The 13,853-nt window shown below is 36.9% G+C and overlaps 1 protein-coding gene across 3 annotated transcripts in view; it reads right to left on the bottom strand.

Moving 5' to 3' along the window:
• Positions 1–13,853, bottom strand: part of MGAT4C (MGAT4 family member C) — a 1,006,121-nt gene that overhangs the window by 690,265 nt on the left and 302,003 nt on the right. For 2 of the 3 annotated variants that reach the window (XM_035721959.1, XM_035721960.1), the window contains exon 1: positions 6,502–6,605. The exons of the other annotated variant lie outside the window; for it this stretch is intronic. The gene's annotated coding sequence lies outside the window, so the exon portion shown is untranslated. Of the gene's footprint in view, positions 1–6,501; positions 6,606–13,853 lie in introns of those variants that run through there. 3 annotated transcript variants of the gene reach the window in all.

The raw sequence follows: 13,853 nt of genomic DNA, 5'->3' as shown, positions 1-13,853 counted from the left end.
TTCCCCATTGAGAATGATATTTGCTGTAGGTTTTTCATAGATGGCTTTTATGATATTGAGGTATGTACCCTCTATCCCTATACTCTGAAGAGTTTTGATCAAGAAAGGATGCTGTACTTTGTCAAAAGCTTTTTCTGCATCTATTGAGAAGATCATATGATTCTTGTTCTTTCTTTTGTTAATGTATTCTATCACGTTGATTGCTTTGCAGATGTTGAACCAACCTTGCAGCCCAGGGATAAATCCCACTTGGTCCTGGTGAATAATCCTTTTAATGTACTGTTGGATCCTATTGGCTAGTATTTTGGTGAGAATTTTTGCATCCGTGTTCATCAAGGATATTGGTCTATAATTCTTTTAGATGGGGTCTTTGGTTTGGGGATCAAGGTAATGGTGGCCTCATAAAACGCGTTTGGAAGTTTTCCTTCCATTTCTATTTTTTGGAACAGTTTCAGAAGAATAGGTATTAATTCTTTTTGAAATGTTTGGTAAAATTCCCCTGGGAAGCCATCTGGCCCTGGGCTTTTGTTTCTTGGGAGATTTTTGATGACTGCTTCAATTTCCTTAGTGGTTCTAGGTCTGTTCAGGTTTTCTATTTGTTCCTGGTTCAGTTTTGGTAGTTGATACATCTCTAGGAATGCATCCATTTCTTCCAGGTTATCTAATTTGCTGGCATAGAGTTGCTCATAATATGTTCTTATAATCGTTTGTATTTTTTGGGTGTTGGTTGTGATCGCTCCTCTTTCATTCATGATTTTGTTGATTTGGTTCATTTCTCTTTTCTTTTTGATAATTGCATGATATAATCGGCTGCTCCCATGTTAGGGGCATAGATATTTACAATTGTTAGATCTTCTTGTTGGATAGACCCTTTAAGTAGGATATAGTGTCCTTCCTCATCTCTTATTACAGTCTTTGGTTTAAAATCTAATTTGTCTGGTATAAGGATTGCTACCCCAGCTTTCTTTTGGTGTCCATTAGCATGGCGAATGGTTTTTCACCCCCTCACTTTCAATGTGGGGGTGTCTTTGGGTCTAAAATGGGTCTCTTGCAGACAGCATATCGATGGGTCTTGTTTTTTTTTATCCAATCTGATAGCCTGTGTCTTTTGATTGGGGCATTTAGCCCATTTACATTCAGGGTAACTATCAAAAGATATGAATTTAGTGCCATTGTATTACCTGTCAGGTGACTGTTACTGTATATTGTCTGTGTTCCTTTCTGGTCTATGTTGCTTTTAGGCTCTCTTTGCTTAGAGGACCCCTTTCAAGATTTCTTGTAGGGCTGGTTTCGTGTTTGCAAATTCCTTTGGTTTTTGTTTGTCCTGGAAGCTTTTTATCTCTCCTTCTATTTTCAGTGACAGCCTAGCTGGATATAGTATTCTTGGCTGCATATTTTTCTCGTTTAGTGCTCTGAAGATATCATGCCACTCCTTTCTGGCCTGCCAGGTCTCTGTGGATTGGATATAGTATTCTTGGCTGCATATTTTTCTCGTTTAGTGCTCTGAAGATATCATGCCACTCCTTTCTGGCCTGCCAGGTCTCTGTGGATAGGTCTGTTGCCAATCTAATGTTTCTACCATTGTAGGTTACATATCTCTTCTCCCGAGCTGCTTTCAGGATTTTCTCTTTGTCTCTGAGACTCGTAAGCTTTTCTATTAGATGTCGGGGTGTTGACCTATTTTTATTGATTTTGAGAGGGGTTCTCTGTGCCTCCTGGATTTTGATGCCTGTTTTCTTCTCCAAATTAGGGAAGTTCTCTGCTATAATTTGCTCCAATATAGCTTCTGCCCCTCTCTCTCTTTCTTCTTCTCCTAGGATCCCAATGATTCTAATGTTGTTTCATCTTATGGTAATGCTTATCTCTTGAATTCTGCCCTCGTGATCCTGTAGTTTTTTATCTCTCTTTTTCTCAGCCTCTTTATTTTCCATCATTTGGTCTTCTATATCACTGATTCTCTCTTCTGCCTCATTTATCCTAGCAGTTAGTGCCCCCATTTTTGATTGTACCTCATCAATAGCTTTTTTGATTTCGACTTGGTTAGATTTTAGTTCTTTTATTTCTCCAGAAAGGGTTTCTCTAATATCTTCCACGCTTTTTTCAAGCCCAGCTAGTATCTTTTAAATCATGATTCTGAACTCTAGGTCCGACATCATAGTAATGTCTGTATTGAGTAGGTCCCTGGCAGACGGTACGACCTCTTGTTCTTTTTGTTGAGGTGATTTTTTCCATCTTGTCATTTTGTCCAGAGGAGAATAGATGAATGAGAGAACAAAATGCTAACAGAGTAGCAATGTCCCCAGAAAATGTACTCTAAACAAATCAGAATAGACCTGAAGCCGGGGGAAAAGAAAGGGAAAGAAAGAAAAAAGAAAAAGAAAAAAAAAAAGAAAAAGAAAAAGATAAAAACAAACAAAAACAGAACAAAACAAAAAAAACAGAATATGATCAAATATGATCAGGCTGGTGCATAGATCAGTACCACACACTAGATTTTGGGTGTATTTTGGTCTGTTAGAAGAAAGTGCCTCCCAAAATTTTTAAAAAAGAAAAACTTATATATGTACAAAAATAAGGGTTGATACAATGAAGGGATGGAATATGACTGTAAAGATGAAAATTATACAAAAAATTTTATAAAAGGAATTGATAAGATAAGTTGTTTGAAAAAAGAAAGCAGAGGAGTTTAAAAAAAAAGGGGAGAGAATATGATCAGGCAGGAGACTAGAACAAAGCCATACACTAGAGATTTAGGGTATATTTTGATCTGTTAGAAGAAACTATATCTCAAAATTTTAAAGAGAGAACAACTTACATAGATATGCCAAAAATAAGGGTAACTATTATGAAGGGATAGAATATGACTCTAAAAATGAAAAATAAAAATGTTTTTTTAAAAAGGGATTGATAAGATGTCGGTTGAAAAAGGGAAAAAAATTTTTAAAAAGTAAAAAAAAATTAACTTTGAAAGACTAAAGAATCATGGTAAAAAAGTCATGAATTCTATGTGCAGTATTCCCCTAGCACTGGAGTTCTGCCATTCTCATTGATCTGTAAACTTGGTCTTGGTTGGTGATTCTTGCTGATATTCTGGGGGAGGGGCCTCTTGCCGTGGTTCCCAAATATCTTCGCCGGAGGCAGAATTGCCCTGCTCTTGCCGGTCCAGGGTAAATAATCTGCTCAGGTTTGCTCTCCGGAGCCTTTGTTCCCTGCAAGCTTTTGGTACAGCTTTGGAGGATGCGAGTGAAAATGGCTGCCTCCCGATCTCCGCCCCAGAGGAGCCAAGAACTCAGGGCCTCACACCTCAGTGTGCCCCCAGAGAAAAGCAGTCGTTCACTTCCGCCTCCCTGGTCTCCGGCCGCACTCCGTGCTCACCTGGCTTGTGACCAAGCATTTCTATCTCTGGCACCCAACTCGGTGTGGAGTCTCCAAACCCAGCAGATCCCTGTGGTGCGCTCCTGCGCTGCTCCTCCCGGGGGAGGAAGGAGAGTCTCCCCGGATCTGCCGCTTGTTGGGTCCCTGCTGGAGGATCAGTGGCCCGACTGTGCCGTGGATCACAGTTTATGGCAACCCTGAGCTGAGAGCCTGCGCCTCGGCTCTGTCTCTGCAGCCGGCTTCCCCGCTCCAGTACCTGGGAACTCTGCCACATTCAGGCACCCCCAGTCTTTCTGTGACCCCGAGGGTCCTGAGACCACAGTGTCCCACGAGGTTTCCACCCCCCGCTTAGCCTCTGGAGCGACATCCCTCAGTGGAGCCAACTTCTAAAAGTTCTGATTTTGTGCTCTGCTGCTCTATCACCTGCCAGAAGCGGCTGACAGAGGACCCTTCCCCCGCCATTATCCTTCCAAATATCGCCTCAGATTCACTTCTCCGCATGTCCTACCTTCCAGAAAGTGGTTGCTTTTCTGTTCAGAGAGTTGTTGCTATTCTTTTCTTCGATCTCCTATTGAGTTCCTAGGTATTCAGAATGGTTTGATCCCTATCCAGCTGAATTCCTGAGACCAGACGAAATCCAGGTCTCCTACTCTCCGCCATCTTCGATGACATGATATTCTTTATAGAAAACCCCAAAGACTCCACCAAAAAACTGCTAGAACTTAGAAAGGAATTCAGTAAAGTCGCAAAATACGAAATCAACATATATATATATATATATATATATATATATATATATATATATGTTGCATTGCTATACACTAATAATGAAGCAGTAGAAAGTGAAATTAAAAAAATTCCTATTTATAATTGCACCAAAAATAACAAAGTATCTAGGAATAAACCTAACCAAACAGATAAAAGACCTGTACTCTGAAAACTATAAAACACTGATGACAAAAATTGAAGATGACATGAAGAAATGGAGATATTCCATGCTCGTGGATTGGAAGAACAAATATTGTTAAAATGTCAACATTACCCAAAGAAATATACAATTTAATGCAATCCCATCAAAATACCAACAGCATTTTCATAGAACTAAAACAAACAATCATAAAATTTGCATGGAACCACAAAAGATCCTGAATAGCCAAAGCAATCTTGAAAAAGAAAAACAAAATTGGAAGTATCACAATTTTAGCCTTCAAATTATATTACAAAACTGTAGTAATCTAAACAGTATGGTGTTGGCACAAAAACAGACAAACAAGTCAAAGGAACAGAAAAGAAAACCCAGAAATAAACCCCCAGCTATATGGTCAATTAATCTTAGACAAAGGAGGAAAGAATATACAATGGGAAAAAAAACAGTCTAACAAATGGTGTTGGGAAAACTGGACAGCAACATGCAAAAGAATGGAACTGGACCTCTTTCTTACACCACACACAAAAATGAATTCAAAATGGATTGAAGTCCTAAATGTGAAACCTAAAGCCATAAAAATACTAGAAGAGAGCACAGGCAGTAATTTCTGACATTGGCCATAGCAACATTTTTCTAAATATGTCTCCCGAGGTAAGGGGAAAATAAAAAAATAAACTATTGGGACTACATCAAAATAAAAAGCTTCTTTGTTTGGTTGAAGTAAACCATCAACAAAACTAAAAGGCAGCCTACTGAGTGGGAGGAGATATTTATAAATGACATATCCAATAAAGTGTTAGTATACAAAATATATAAAGAACTGACATAACTCAACAACCCCCCCAAAATAACCCAATTCAAAAATGGGCAGAAGATATGAGCAGATCTTTCACAAAAGAAGACATCCAGTTGGCTAACAGACACATGAAAAAATGCTCAACATCAGTAATCATCAAGGAAATATAAATCAAAACTAAAATGAGATTTTACCTCACACCTGATTGATTTCAGAATGGCTAAAATAAAAAACACAATAAGCAACAATTGTTGGTGAGGATGTGGAGAAAAAGGAACCCTCACACACTGTTAGTGAGAATGCAAACTGGTTCAGCCACTGTAGAAAACAGTATGGATGTTTCTCAAAAGTTAAAAATAGAACTGCCTTAGGATCCAGGAATCATACTACGGGTGTTTAGCCCCAAAATACAAAAACACTAATTCAAAGGGATACATGCACCCCTATGTTTCTTGCATCATTATTTAATAGTCAAATTATGGAAGCACCTGAGGTGTCCATCAATAGATGAATGGACAAAGAAGATGTCGTATGTATGTATGTATATATACTAGTATATATAAAAAGTATATATATATGTATACATATATGTATATCTTTTATATGGCTGAATATAATATTATTCAGCCATATAAAAGAATGAAACCTTGCCATTTGCAATGACAGGGATGGAACTAGAGAGTATAATGTTAAGTGAAATAAGTCAAAGAAAAGCAAATACCATATTATTTCACTTATATGTGGAATTTAAGAAAAAAAACAAGCAAAGTTAAAAAAAGTGACAAACCAAAAAACAGACTCTTAACAACAGAGAACAAACTGATGCCACCAGATGGGAGGTAGGTGGAGGGATGGGTTAAATAGGTGATAGAGATTGAAGAGTACACTTATGATGAGCACTGTGTAGTATATAGAATTGTTGAATCACTATAGTATACACCTGAAACTAACAGAACACTATATGTTAATGATACTGGAATTAAAATAAAAAACCAATAAAAAATAAAATAAATTTAAGATTGCCTAGTTGACTAAGAAATATAGTCAATTAAAACTGCACTTAAATCTATCTAGTCCTCATAAACAATTTTAAAGGACTAACTTACCTAGTTTGGTAAGATTAATGTATGAAATTCAATGGCAGATTGCCACATCACAATGTTGCATTGTATTTAGTGATGTGGCCCAGTCATTCTTATTAAATCCAAATATAAGCTTAATATAATGCTGGAAAGATGGCTTAGTACACTTATCATGGTTACAAAACATTCTATCTGATATATTCCAATGATGAAACAGCTTGTGAATTCTGTCATTTCTGCTTGGTTACAGTATTGACACTTGCTTGCTAGAAGACTATCTAATTCTCTCATAGATAATTTATCAGAATTGGATTGTTTACCTCTTTACAAGTTGCTTTGGCAGATCAGAAGGTGTCCCGGCCTGGCTGGTGTTTGGCTTGAGTCATTGGTGAATATGTAGGAGATAATGAATTAGAGACAGCCAAAGCCTGTGAATCTTGTTGTTGGAAAATTTCTGAATAGTCTTTGGCACAGTTTCTTCTTATTCAAGAGTGTTAGTTTTGGAAAGCTGGAGAGCTGGGATTGAGGAACATGAGAAGTGAAATATATAGCAAAGGAAGCTTGTGCCTTTCAGTGTAGGCTGAAATATAAGAACTTGAGCTGACTCCCTACTAGTGGTCCCCTCTAGAGGTTCTTTGAAATATATTTTCAAGTGCTCTGTATATTTGTAATAGGAAGACTACCTGAAGTCATAAAAGGAAAACTGATAAAATTAGGCAAAATAGCTATACATGAAATGTTATTCTTCCATATATTTTATTTTCATTTATTTTTATTATTTCTATATTTTTAAAAAGATTTTATTTATTTATTTGAGAAAGAGTTAGCAAGAGAAAGAGTACGGGAACAGGAGAGGGAGAGGGAGAAGCAGACTCCCCTGCTGAGCAGGGAAGCACGACTAGGGGCTTGATCCCAGGATCCTGGGATCATGACTTGAGTTGAAGCAAACACTTAACTGACTGAGCCACCCAGGTACCCCTTTCCATATATTTTTTAAATCAATTCTCTATGTGGAACTAAATTTTTGAATTTTGAATAACACTTATCAAGTAGTCTTTATAGTAATAAAAATGTATTTTAAAAGAAATAATCTCATTACATTTTTTTTCTTACTCCTTTCCCTCTATAGGGAGGGAGGTGAGTTGAGTTCAACCTATTGATCCAGGTGAACTGATTCAAATCTCAGCTCCATAGCTTACTAATTCTGTGTCCTTCATCAAGCCCCTTTCTCCCTCCAAGCATCTTTCTATCACATGAAAATGAAAATACTACTATCCTCAAAGGAGAGTGGAAAGATAGAGATAATGTACATAAAGCATCGAGGTCAATGTCAAAGGTCCTAATGTTGAAGAGTGCAATTTTCTATCTTCACCAAGAAGATGTGTGTGTGTGTGTGTGTGTGTGTGTGTGTGTGTGAGAGAGAGAGAGAGAGAGACAGAGAGACAGAAAGACAGAGAGACAGAGAGACAGAGTGACAGAGTGACAGAGAAACTGAGACAGTAAAAAAGAGGATAAGCTGCATAAAGACAGAGAAGATGCATTATTTTAGAAAACCCATTTACATGTAATTTACAAAAGACACCAAAGAACATAGGTACACTCTTCTTTGAGAAATTTCCCTTTCTGGAATTTATTTTTTTAAAGATTTTATTTATTTATTTATTTGAGAGAGAGAGAGGGTGAAAGAGTGATCACGAGCAGGGAGGAGGGACAGAGGGAGAAGCGGACTCCCCACTGAGCAGGGAGTCTGACATGGGACTTGATCCTAGGACCCTAGATCATTACCTGAGTCGAAGGCAGATGCTTAACAAACTGAGCCACCCAGGTGCCCACCTTTCTGAAATTTAATTGAAGAATGAAAGCTGGTGGAAGAGAGACTTCAAAGAATTTAAGAAAAAAGCTTGTTCTATTCTAGTACTAAATTTGGTGGCATCAAAATAAAGCCAAACATCTACACATAGATAATTTAAACACAGTAGATCTGGCAACCTGAAAAATATCCCCACGATTGATCTGACAACCACATAAGAAAAGAAGTACCTACTATATTCACAATGAGCAAAGATGACCTATTTTCTTACATTTGTCACTAACATCCTCACTGTTGCCAAGCTTGTTAGTGACAAATAACAAGGGAAAAGTCACAGCCTTATGTAATTTGAATCAGCCCTGTTTTAAGAGGTTTACTAATGTTGAGGACAGAATCTCTAGGAGTTGGCTTTCCTACTAAATATATACTTTTATTTTTTATGTTTTCAAAATCTTTAAAATTCTCCTGCATGGTATGCAACTAATTGTATTACTTATACTACAGACCCACACTAAGCTGGTTTTCCTAGGAAGAAAATCTAAATTGATTTAACATAATACAAATATTTTATTTATAAAAGAATAGAATCAGAGCCTGATGTTTCATTTAAAAAGTTGTCATATTCTGGAGGAGAAAACAAAGGATACATAAATTTCCAAAGAACACACAGCTAGTAATCAGTTTAGCCATCAGGTATTATGATGTTATGCTTAATTCTAAAACCAGAACTCTTTTCCCTACAATTTTCTGCATTCTAATTACTTCACTTAAAAGACAAATTACAAAATGATAAAAGGCAAAGTAAAAGATAAGAAATGAAGTATTCTTCAGTTCACTTGGGGATCTTGTGAAAACTAATAGTAATCAACAACTGTCAATACAGATCATCAAAATAAGAAAATATACCTTTGATAAACGGTAATATCTCTTTTTGATTATTTGCACAAAGTAGAACAATAGAGTTTTCTTACAAAGCAAATAAATGATACATATACCAATTCCCCATTTGTTTTGTTTTTGTTTTTTTAATTTAGTTTTATTATGTTATGTTAATCACCATACATTACATCATTAGTTTTTGATGTAGTGTTCCATGATTCATTGTTTGTGTATAACACCCAGTGCTCCATTCAGTATGTGCCTTCTTTAATACCCATCACCAGGCTAACCCATCCCCCCACCTCCCTCCCCTCTAGAACCCTCAGTTTGTTTCTCAGAATCCATAGTCTCTCATGGTTTGTCTCCCCCTCCGATTTTCCCCCTTCATTTTTCCCTTGCTGCTATATTCTTCTTTTTTTAATTTTTTCATTGTTATGTTAATCACCACATATTACATCATTAGTTTTTGATGTAGTGTTCCATGATTCATTGTTTGTTCAGAACATCCAGTGCTCCATGTAGAATGTGCCCTCTTTAATACCCATCACCAAGCTAACCCATCCCCCTACCCCCTCCCCTCTTGAACCCTCAGTTTGTTGTTTAGAGTCCATCATCTCTCATGGTTCGTCTCCCCCTCTGACTTACTCCCCTTCATTCTTCCTCTCCTGCTATCTTCTTCTTTTTCTTTTTTCTTAAAATATGTTGCGTTATTTGTTTAAGAAGTACAGATCTGTGATTCAACAGTCTTGCACAATTCACAGCGCTCACCGTAGCACATACCCTCCCCATTTGTTTTGTGATTACATAGTTATATATGGCCTCAAAATTTAAATGAGTGTTTATAAAATCATAGTTTATTCATTTTTGTTTCCTAAGAATCAATATTAACTTTAAAGTTGAAGTTAGGATACATTAACTCTAATCACACTTCTATAAGTAAGAAGGTATGGATTTTGGATCTTGAGACAACCAACTCTATGGTCAAATAAACTTTGACAAACCAGGAAAAAACATACAATGGAAAAAAGACAGTCTCTTCAATAAATGGTGCTGGGAAATTGGACAGCCACATGCAGAAAAATGAAACTCGACCATTCTCTAACACCATACACAAAGATAAACTCAAAATGGATGAAAGACCTCAATGTGAGACAGGAATCCATCAAAATCCTACAGGAGAACATAGGCAGTAACCTCTTTGACATTGGCCACAGCAACTTCTTTCAAGATACATCTCCAAAAACTAGTGAAACGAAAGCAAAAATGAACTTTTGCGACTTCATCAAGATAAAAAGCTTCTGCACAGTAAAGGAAACAGCGAATAAAACAAAGAGGCAACCCACAGAATGGGAGAAGATATTTGCAAATGACATGACAGATAAAGGGCTGGTATGCAAGATCTATAAAGAACTCAAACTCAACACCCCAAAAACAAATAATCAAGTCAAAAAATGGGCAGAAGATATGAAAAGACACTTCTCTAAAGAAGACATACAAATGGCTAACAGACACATGAAAAAGTGTTCATCATCATTAGCCATCAGGGAAATTCAGATCAAAACCACATTGAGATACCACCTTACACCAGTTAGAATGGCAAAAATGGACAGGGAAAGAAGCAACAAATGTTGAAGAGGTTGTGGAGAAAGGGGAACCCTCTTACACTGTTGGTGGGAATGCAAGTTGGTACGGTCACTTTGGAAAACAGTGTGGAGGTGCCTCAAAAATTTAAAAATAGAGCTACCCTATGACCCAGCAATTGCACTCCTGGGTATTTATCCCAAAGACACAGATGTAGTGAAAAGAGGAGCCATATGCACCCCAATGTTCATAGCAGCAATGTCTGCAATAGCCAAACTGTGGAAAGAGCTGAGATGCCCTTCAACAGATGAATGGATAAAGAAGATGTGGTCCACATATACAAAGGAATATTACTCAGCTATTAGCAAGGATGAATACCCAACCTTTATATCAACATGGGTGGGACTGGAGGAGATTATGCTCAGTGAAATAAGTCAAGCAGAAAAAGTCAATTATCATATGGTTTCATTTATTTGTGGAACCTAAGGAATAGCACGGAGGACATTAGGAGAAGGAAGGGAAAAATGAGGGGGGGAATCGGAGAGAGAGATGAACCATGAGAGACTATGGACTCTGAGAAACAAACAGGGTTTTAGAGGGGATGGAGGAGGGGAGATTGGTTAGCCTGGTGATGGGTATTAAGAAGGGCACGTACTGCATTGAACACTGGGTGTTATACACAAACAATGAATCATGGAACACTACATCAAAAACTAATGATGTAACGTATGGTGACTAACATAACATAATATAATTTAAAAGAGTTCAAAAAAAATTTTTTTGAAAAGCAGATATAGAGTATTGAGATGATAACAGAGCACTTTTAAGTTAGAGAGAACAACAACAAGAAGACAGTATGAAAGCTTCTGCCCAATAGGCTGTACAGATTTTCAAAACCTGTCTTTCTTTAACCATTTTATAACATTATGGTAATGATTCAGGAGAATTGTAAAATGCTATAGGAAATTAAGTTAGGTTGAACAAATGATGTGCTATTTATCTATTTGACCAACATTTTTAGAGCCCTTATTTTGAGTAAGGCACTGTTCTAGGCTCTGAGGATAAAGTGGCAAAGAAGAAAGCAGATAACATCCCTCTCCTCACAAAAATCCCATTCTCATGATATCATTTTTTACAGTAATCTTCTCAATATTCAATATTTCCCATTCTAGCTTTCTTTCTTCCTATGAGATAACAAATCTAGAGTTGGACACAAAATATTTCAAAATTATTTTTTTAAAGCTTGATAATTTTACCATATAGCTATACATATATAGTAATGCTTTAACATAAAATTGCTTATATTTATGTAGAATCAATTGATTGTATCCTAGAACTCATTAAAATTTGTTATGCAAAAATTAAAACAGATTTCTCTATTTCTGTTACTTAAAATTAAAGAAATTCATTTTTTATTGAAGTTCAATGACAGGTGAAAATTTTCAAATCAGGATTTGTTTAGAATGGGATTAATAAAAATACCATGTTATTGGTGGTATAAATGTGCTTTATTTTTCAAAATAATGCAAGGTTTATGTTATAGATCAGACTGTGTATCCCTAAATTCATATGTTGAAGCCTTAACCTTCAATATGATTGTATTTGGAAATAGGGTAATAAGGAGGTAAGGGAGGTAATTAAGGTCAAACAACATCATAAAGGTGGGACCCTGATCTGCTGGGACTGGTGCCATTATTAAAAGAGGAAGAGGTACCAGAGATATTACTTTCTTCCTGTGCACAAAAAGGAAAGGCTGTGTGAGAACACAGAGGAAAGGTGGCTATCTAAAAGCCAGAAGAGAGGGGTCTTACCGGAAAACAGTTCCTTGATCTTGGACTTCCAACCATGGGAAGATAGATTTTTGTGGCTTAAGTCATCCAGTTTTTGGCCTAAGAAGACTAATACAATTTAAAACAGACTGGCTAAGGACTGTCCTTTTGTGTTCTATCCTAAATGGTTTAATATCTTAATATTATCTATTTTAGATGAGAAATAGGAAGAAATTCAATGTATCTTGTTAAGACATCAAAATCCTTGAGGAGAACACAGGCAGCAACCTCTTTGACCTCAGCCGCAGCAACTTCTTCATAGAAACATCACCAAAAGCAAGGGAAGCAAGGGCAAAAATGAACTTTTGGGACTTAATCAAGATAAAAAGCTTTTTTGCACAGCAAAGGAAACAGTCAACAAAACCAAAAGACAACAGACAGAATGGGAGAAGATATTTGCAAATGACATAACAGATAAAGGGCTAGTATCCAAAATCTATAAAGAACTTATCAAACTCAACACTCAAAGAACAAATGATCCAATCAAGAAACGGACAGAAGACATGAACAGACATTTCTGCAAAAAAGACATCCAAATGGCCAACGGACACATGAAAAAGTGCTCAACATCACTCTGCATCAGGGAAATCCAAATCAAAACCTCAATGAGATACCACCTCACACCAGTCAGAATGGCTAAAATTAACAAGTCAGGAAATGACAGATGTTGGTGAGGATGCAGAGAAAGGGGGACTTCTCCTACATTGTTGGTGCAGCCACTCTGGAGAACAGTATGAAGGTTCCTCAAAAAGCTGACAACAGAGCTACCCTATGACCCAGCAATTGCACTACTGGGTTTTTCCCCAAAGATACAAATGTAGTGATCCAAGGAGCACATGCACCCCAATGTTTATAGCAGCAATGTCCACAATAGCCAAACTATGGAAAGAGCCTAGATGTCCATCAACAGATGAATGGATAAAGAAGATGTGGTGTGTGTGTGTGTGTATATATATACAATGGAATATTATGCAGCCATCAAAAAAATGAAACCTTGCCTTTTGCAATGACATGGATGGAACTAGAGGGTATTATGCTAATTGAAATAAGTCAACCAGAGAAAGACATGTATCATATGATCTCACTGATATGAGGAATTTGAGAAACAAGACAGAGGATCACAGGGGAAGGGAGGGAAAAATGAAACAAGACAAAACCAGAAAGGGAGACAAACCATAAGAGACTCTTAATCTCAGGAAACAAAGTGAGGGTTGCTGGAGTGGAGGGGGGTGGGAGGGATGGGGTGGCTGGGTGATGGACACTGGGAAGGGTAGGTACTATGGTGAGTGCTGTGAACTGTGTAAAACTGATGAATCACAGACCTGTACCCCTGAAACAAATAATAGATGTTAATTAAAAAAAAAAAAAAGACCAGACTATGGAAAGAGGCAAATGTCCATTGCCTAATGAATGGATAAAGTGAGAATGGATAAAGTTTATATATATATATATATATATATATATATATATATATATAGAGAGAGAGAGAGAGAGAGAGAGAGAGAGAGAATATTACCCAGCCATCAAAAATAATGAAATCTTACCATTTGCAACATGGATGGAGCTACAGTGT

Source organism: Zalophus californianus, chromosome 9 (assembly GCF_009762305.2).
Source record: "Zalophus californianus isolate mZalCal1 chromosome 9, mZalCal1.pri.v2, whole genome shotgun sequence".
Classification (NCBI taxonomy): domain Eukaryota; kingdom Metazoa; phylum Chordata; class Mammalia; order Carnivora; family Otariidae; genus Zalophus; species Zalophus californianus.
The sequence above is the reverse complement of the archived record's forward strand: the minus strand, read 5'-3'. Positions and strand labels throughout refer to the sequence as shown.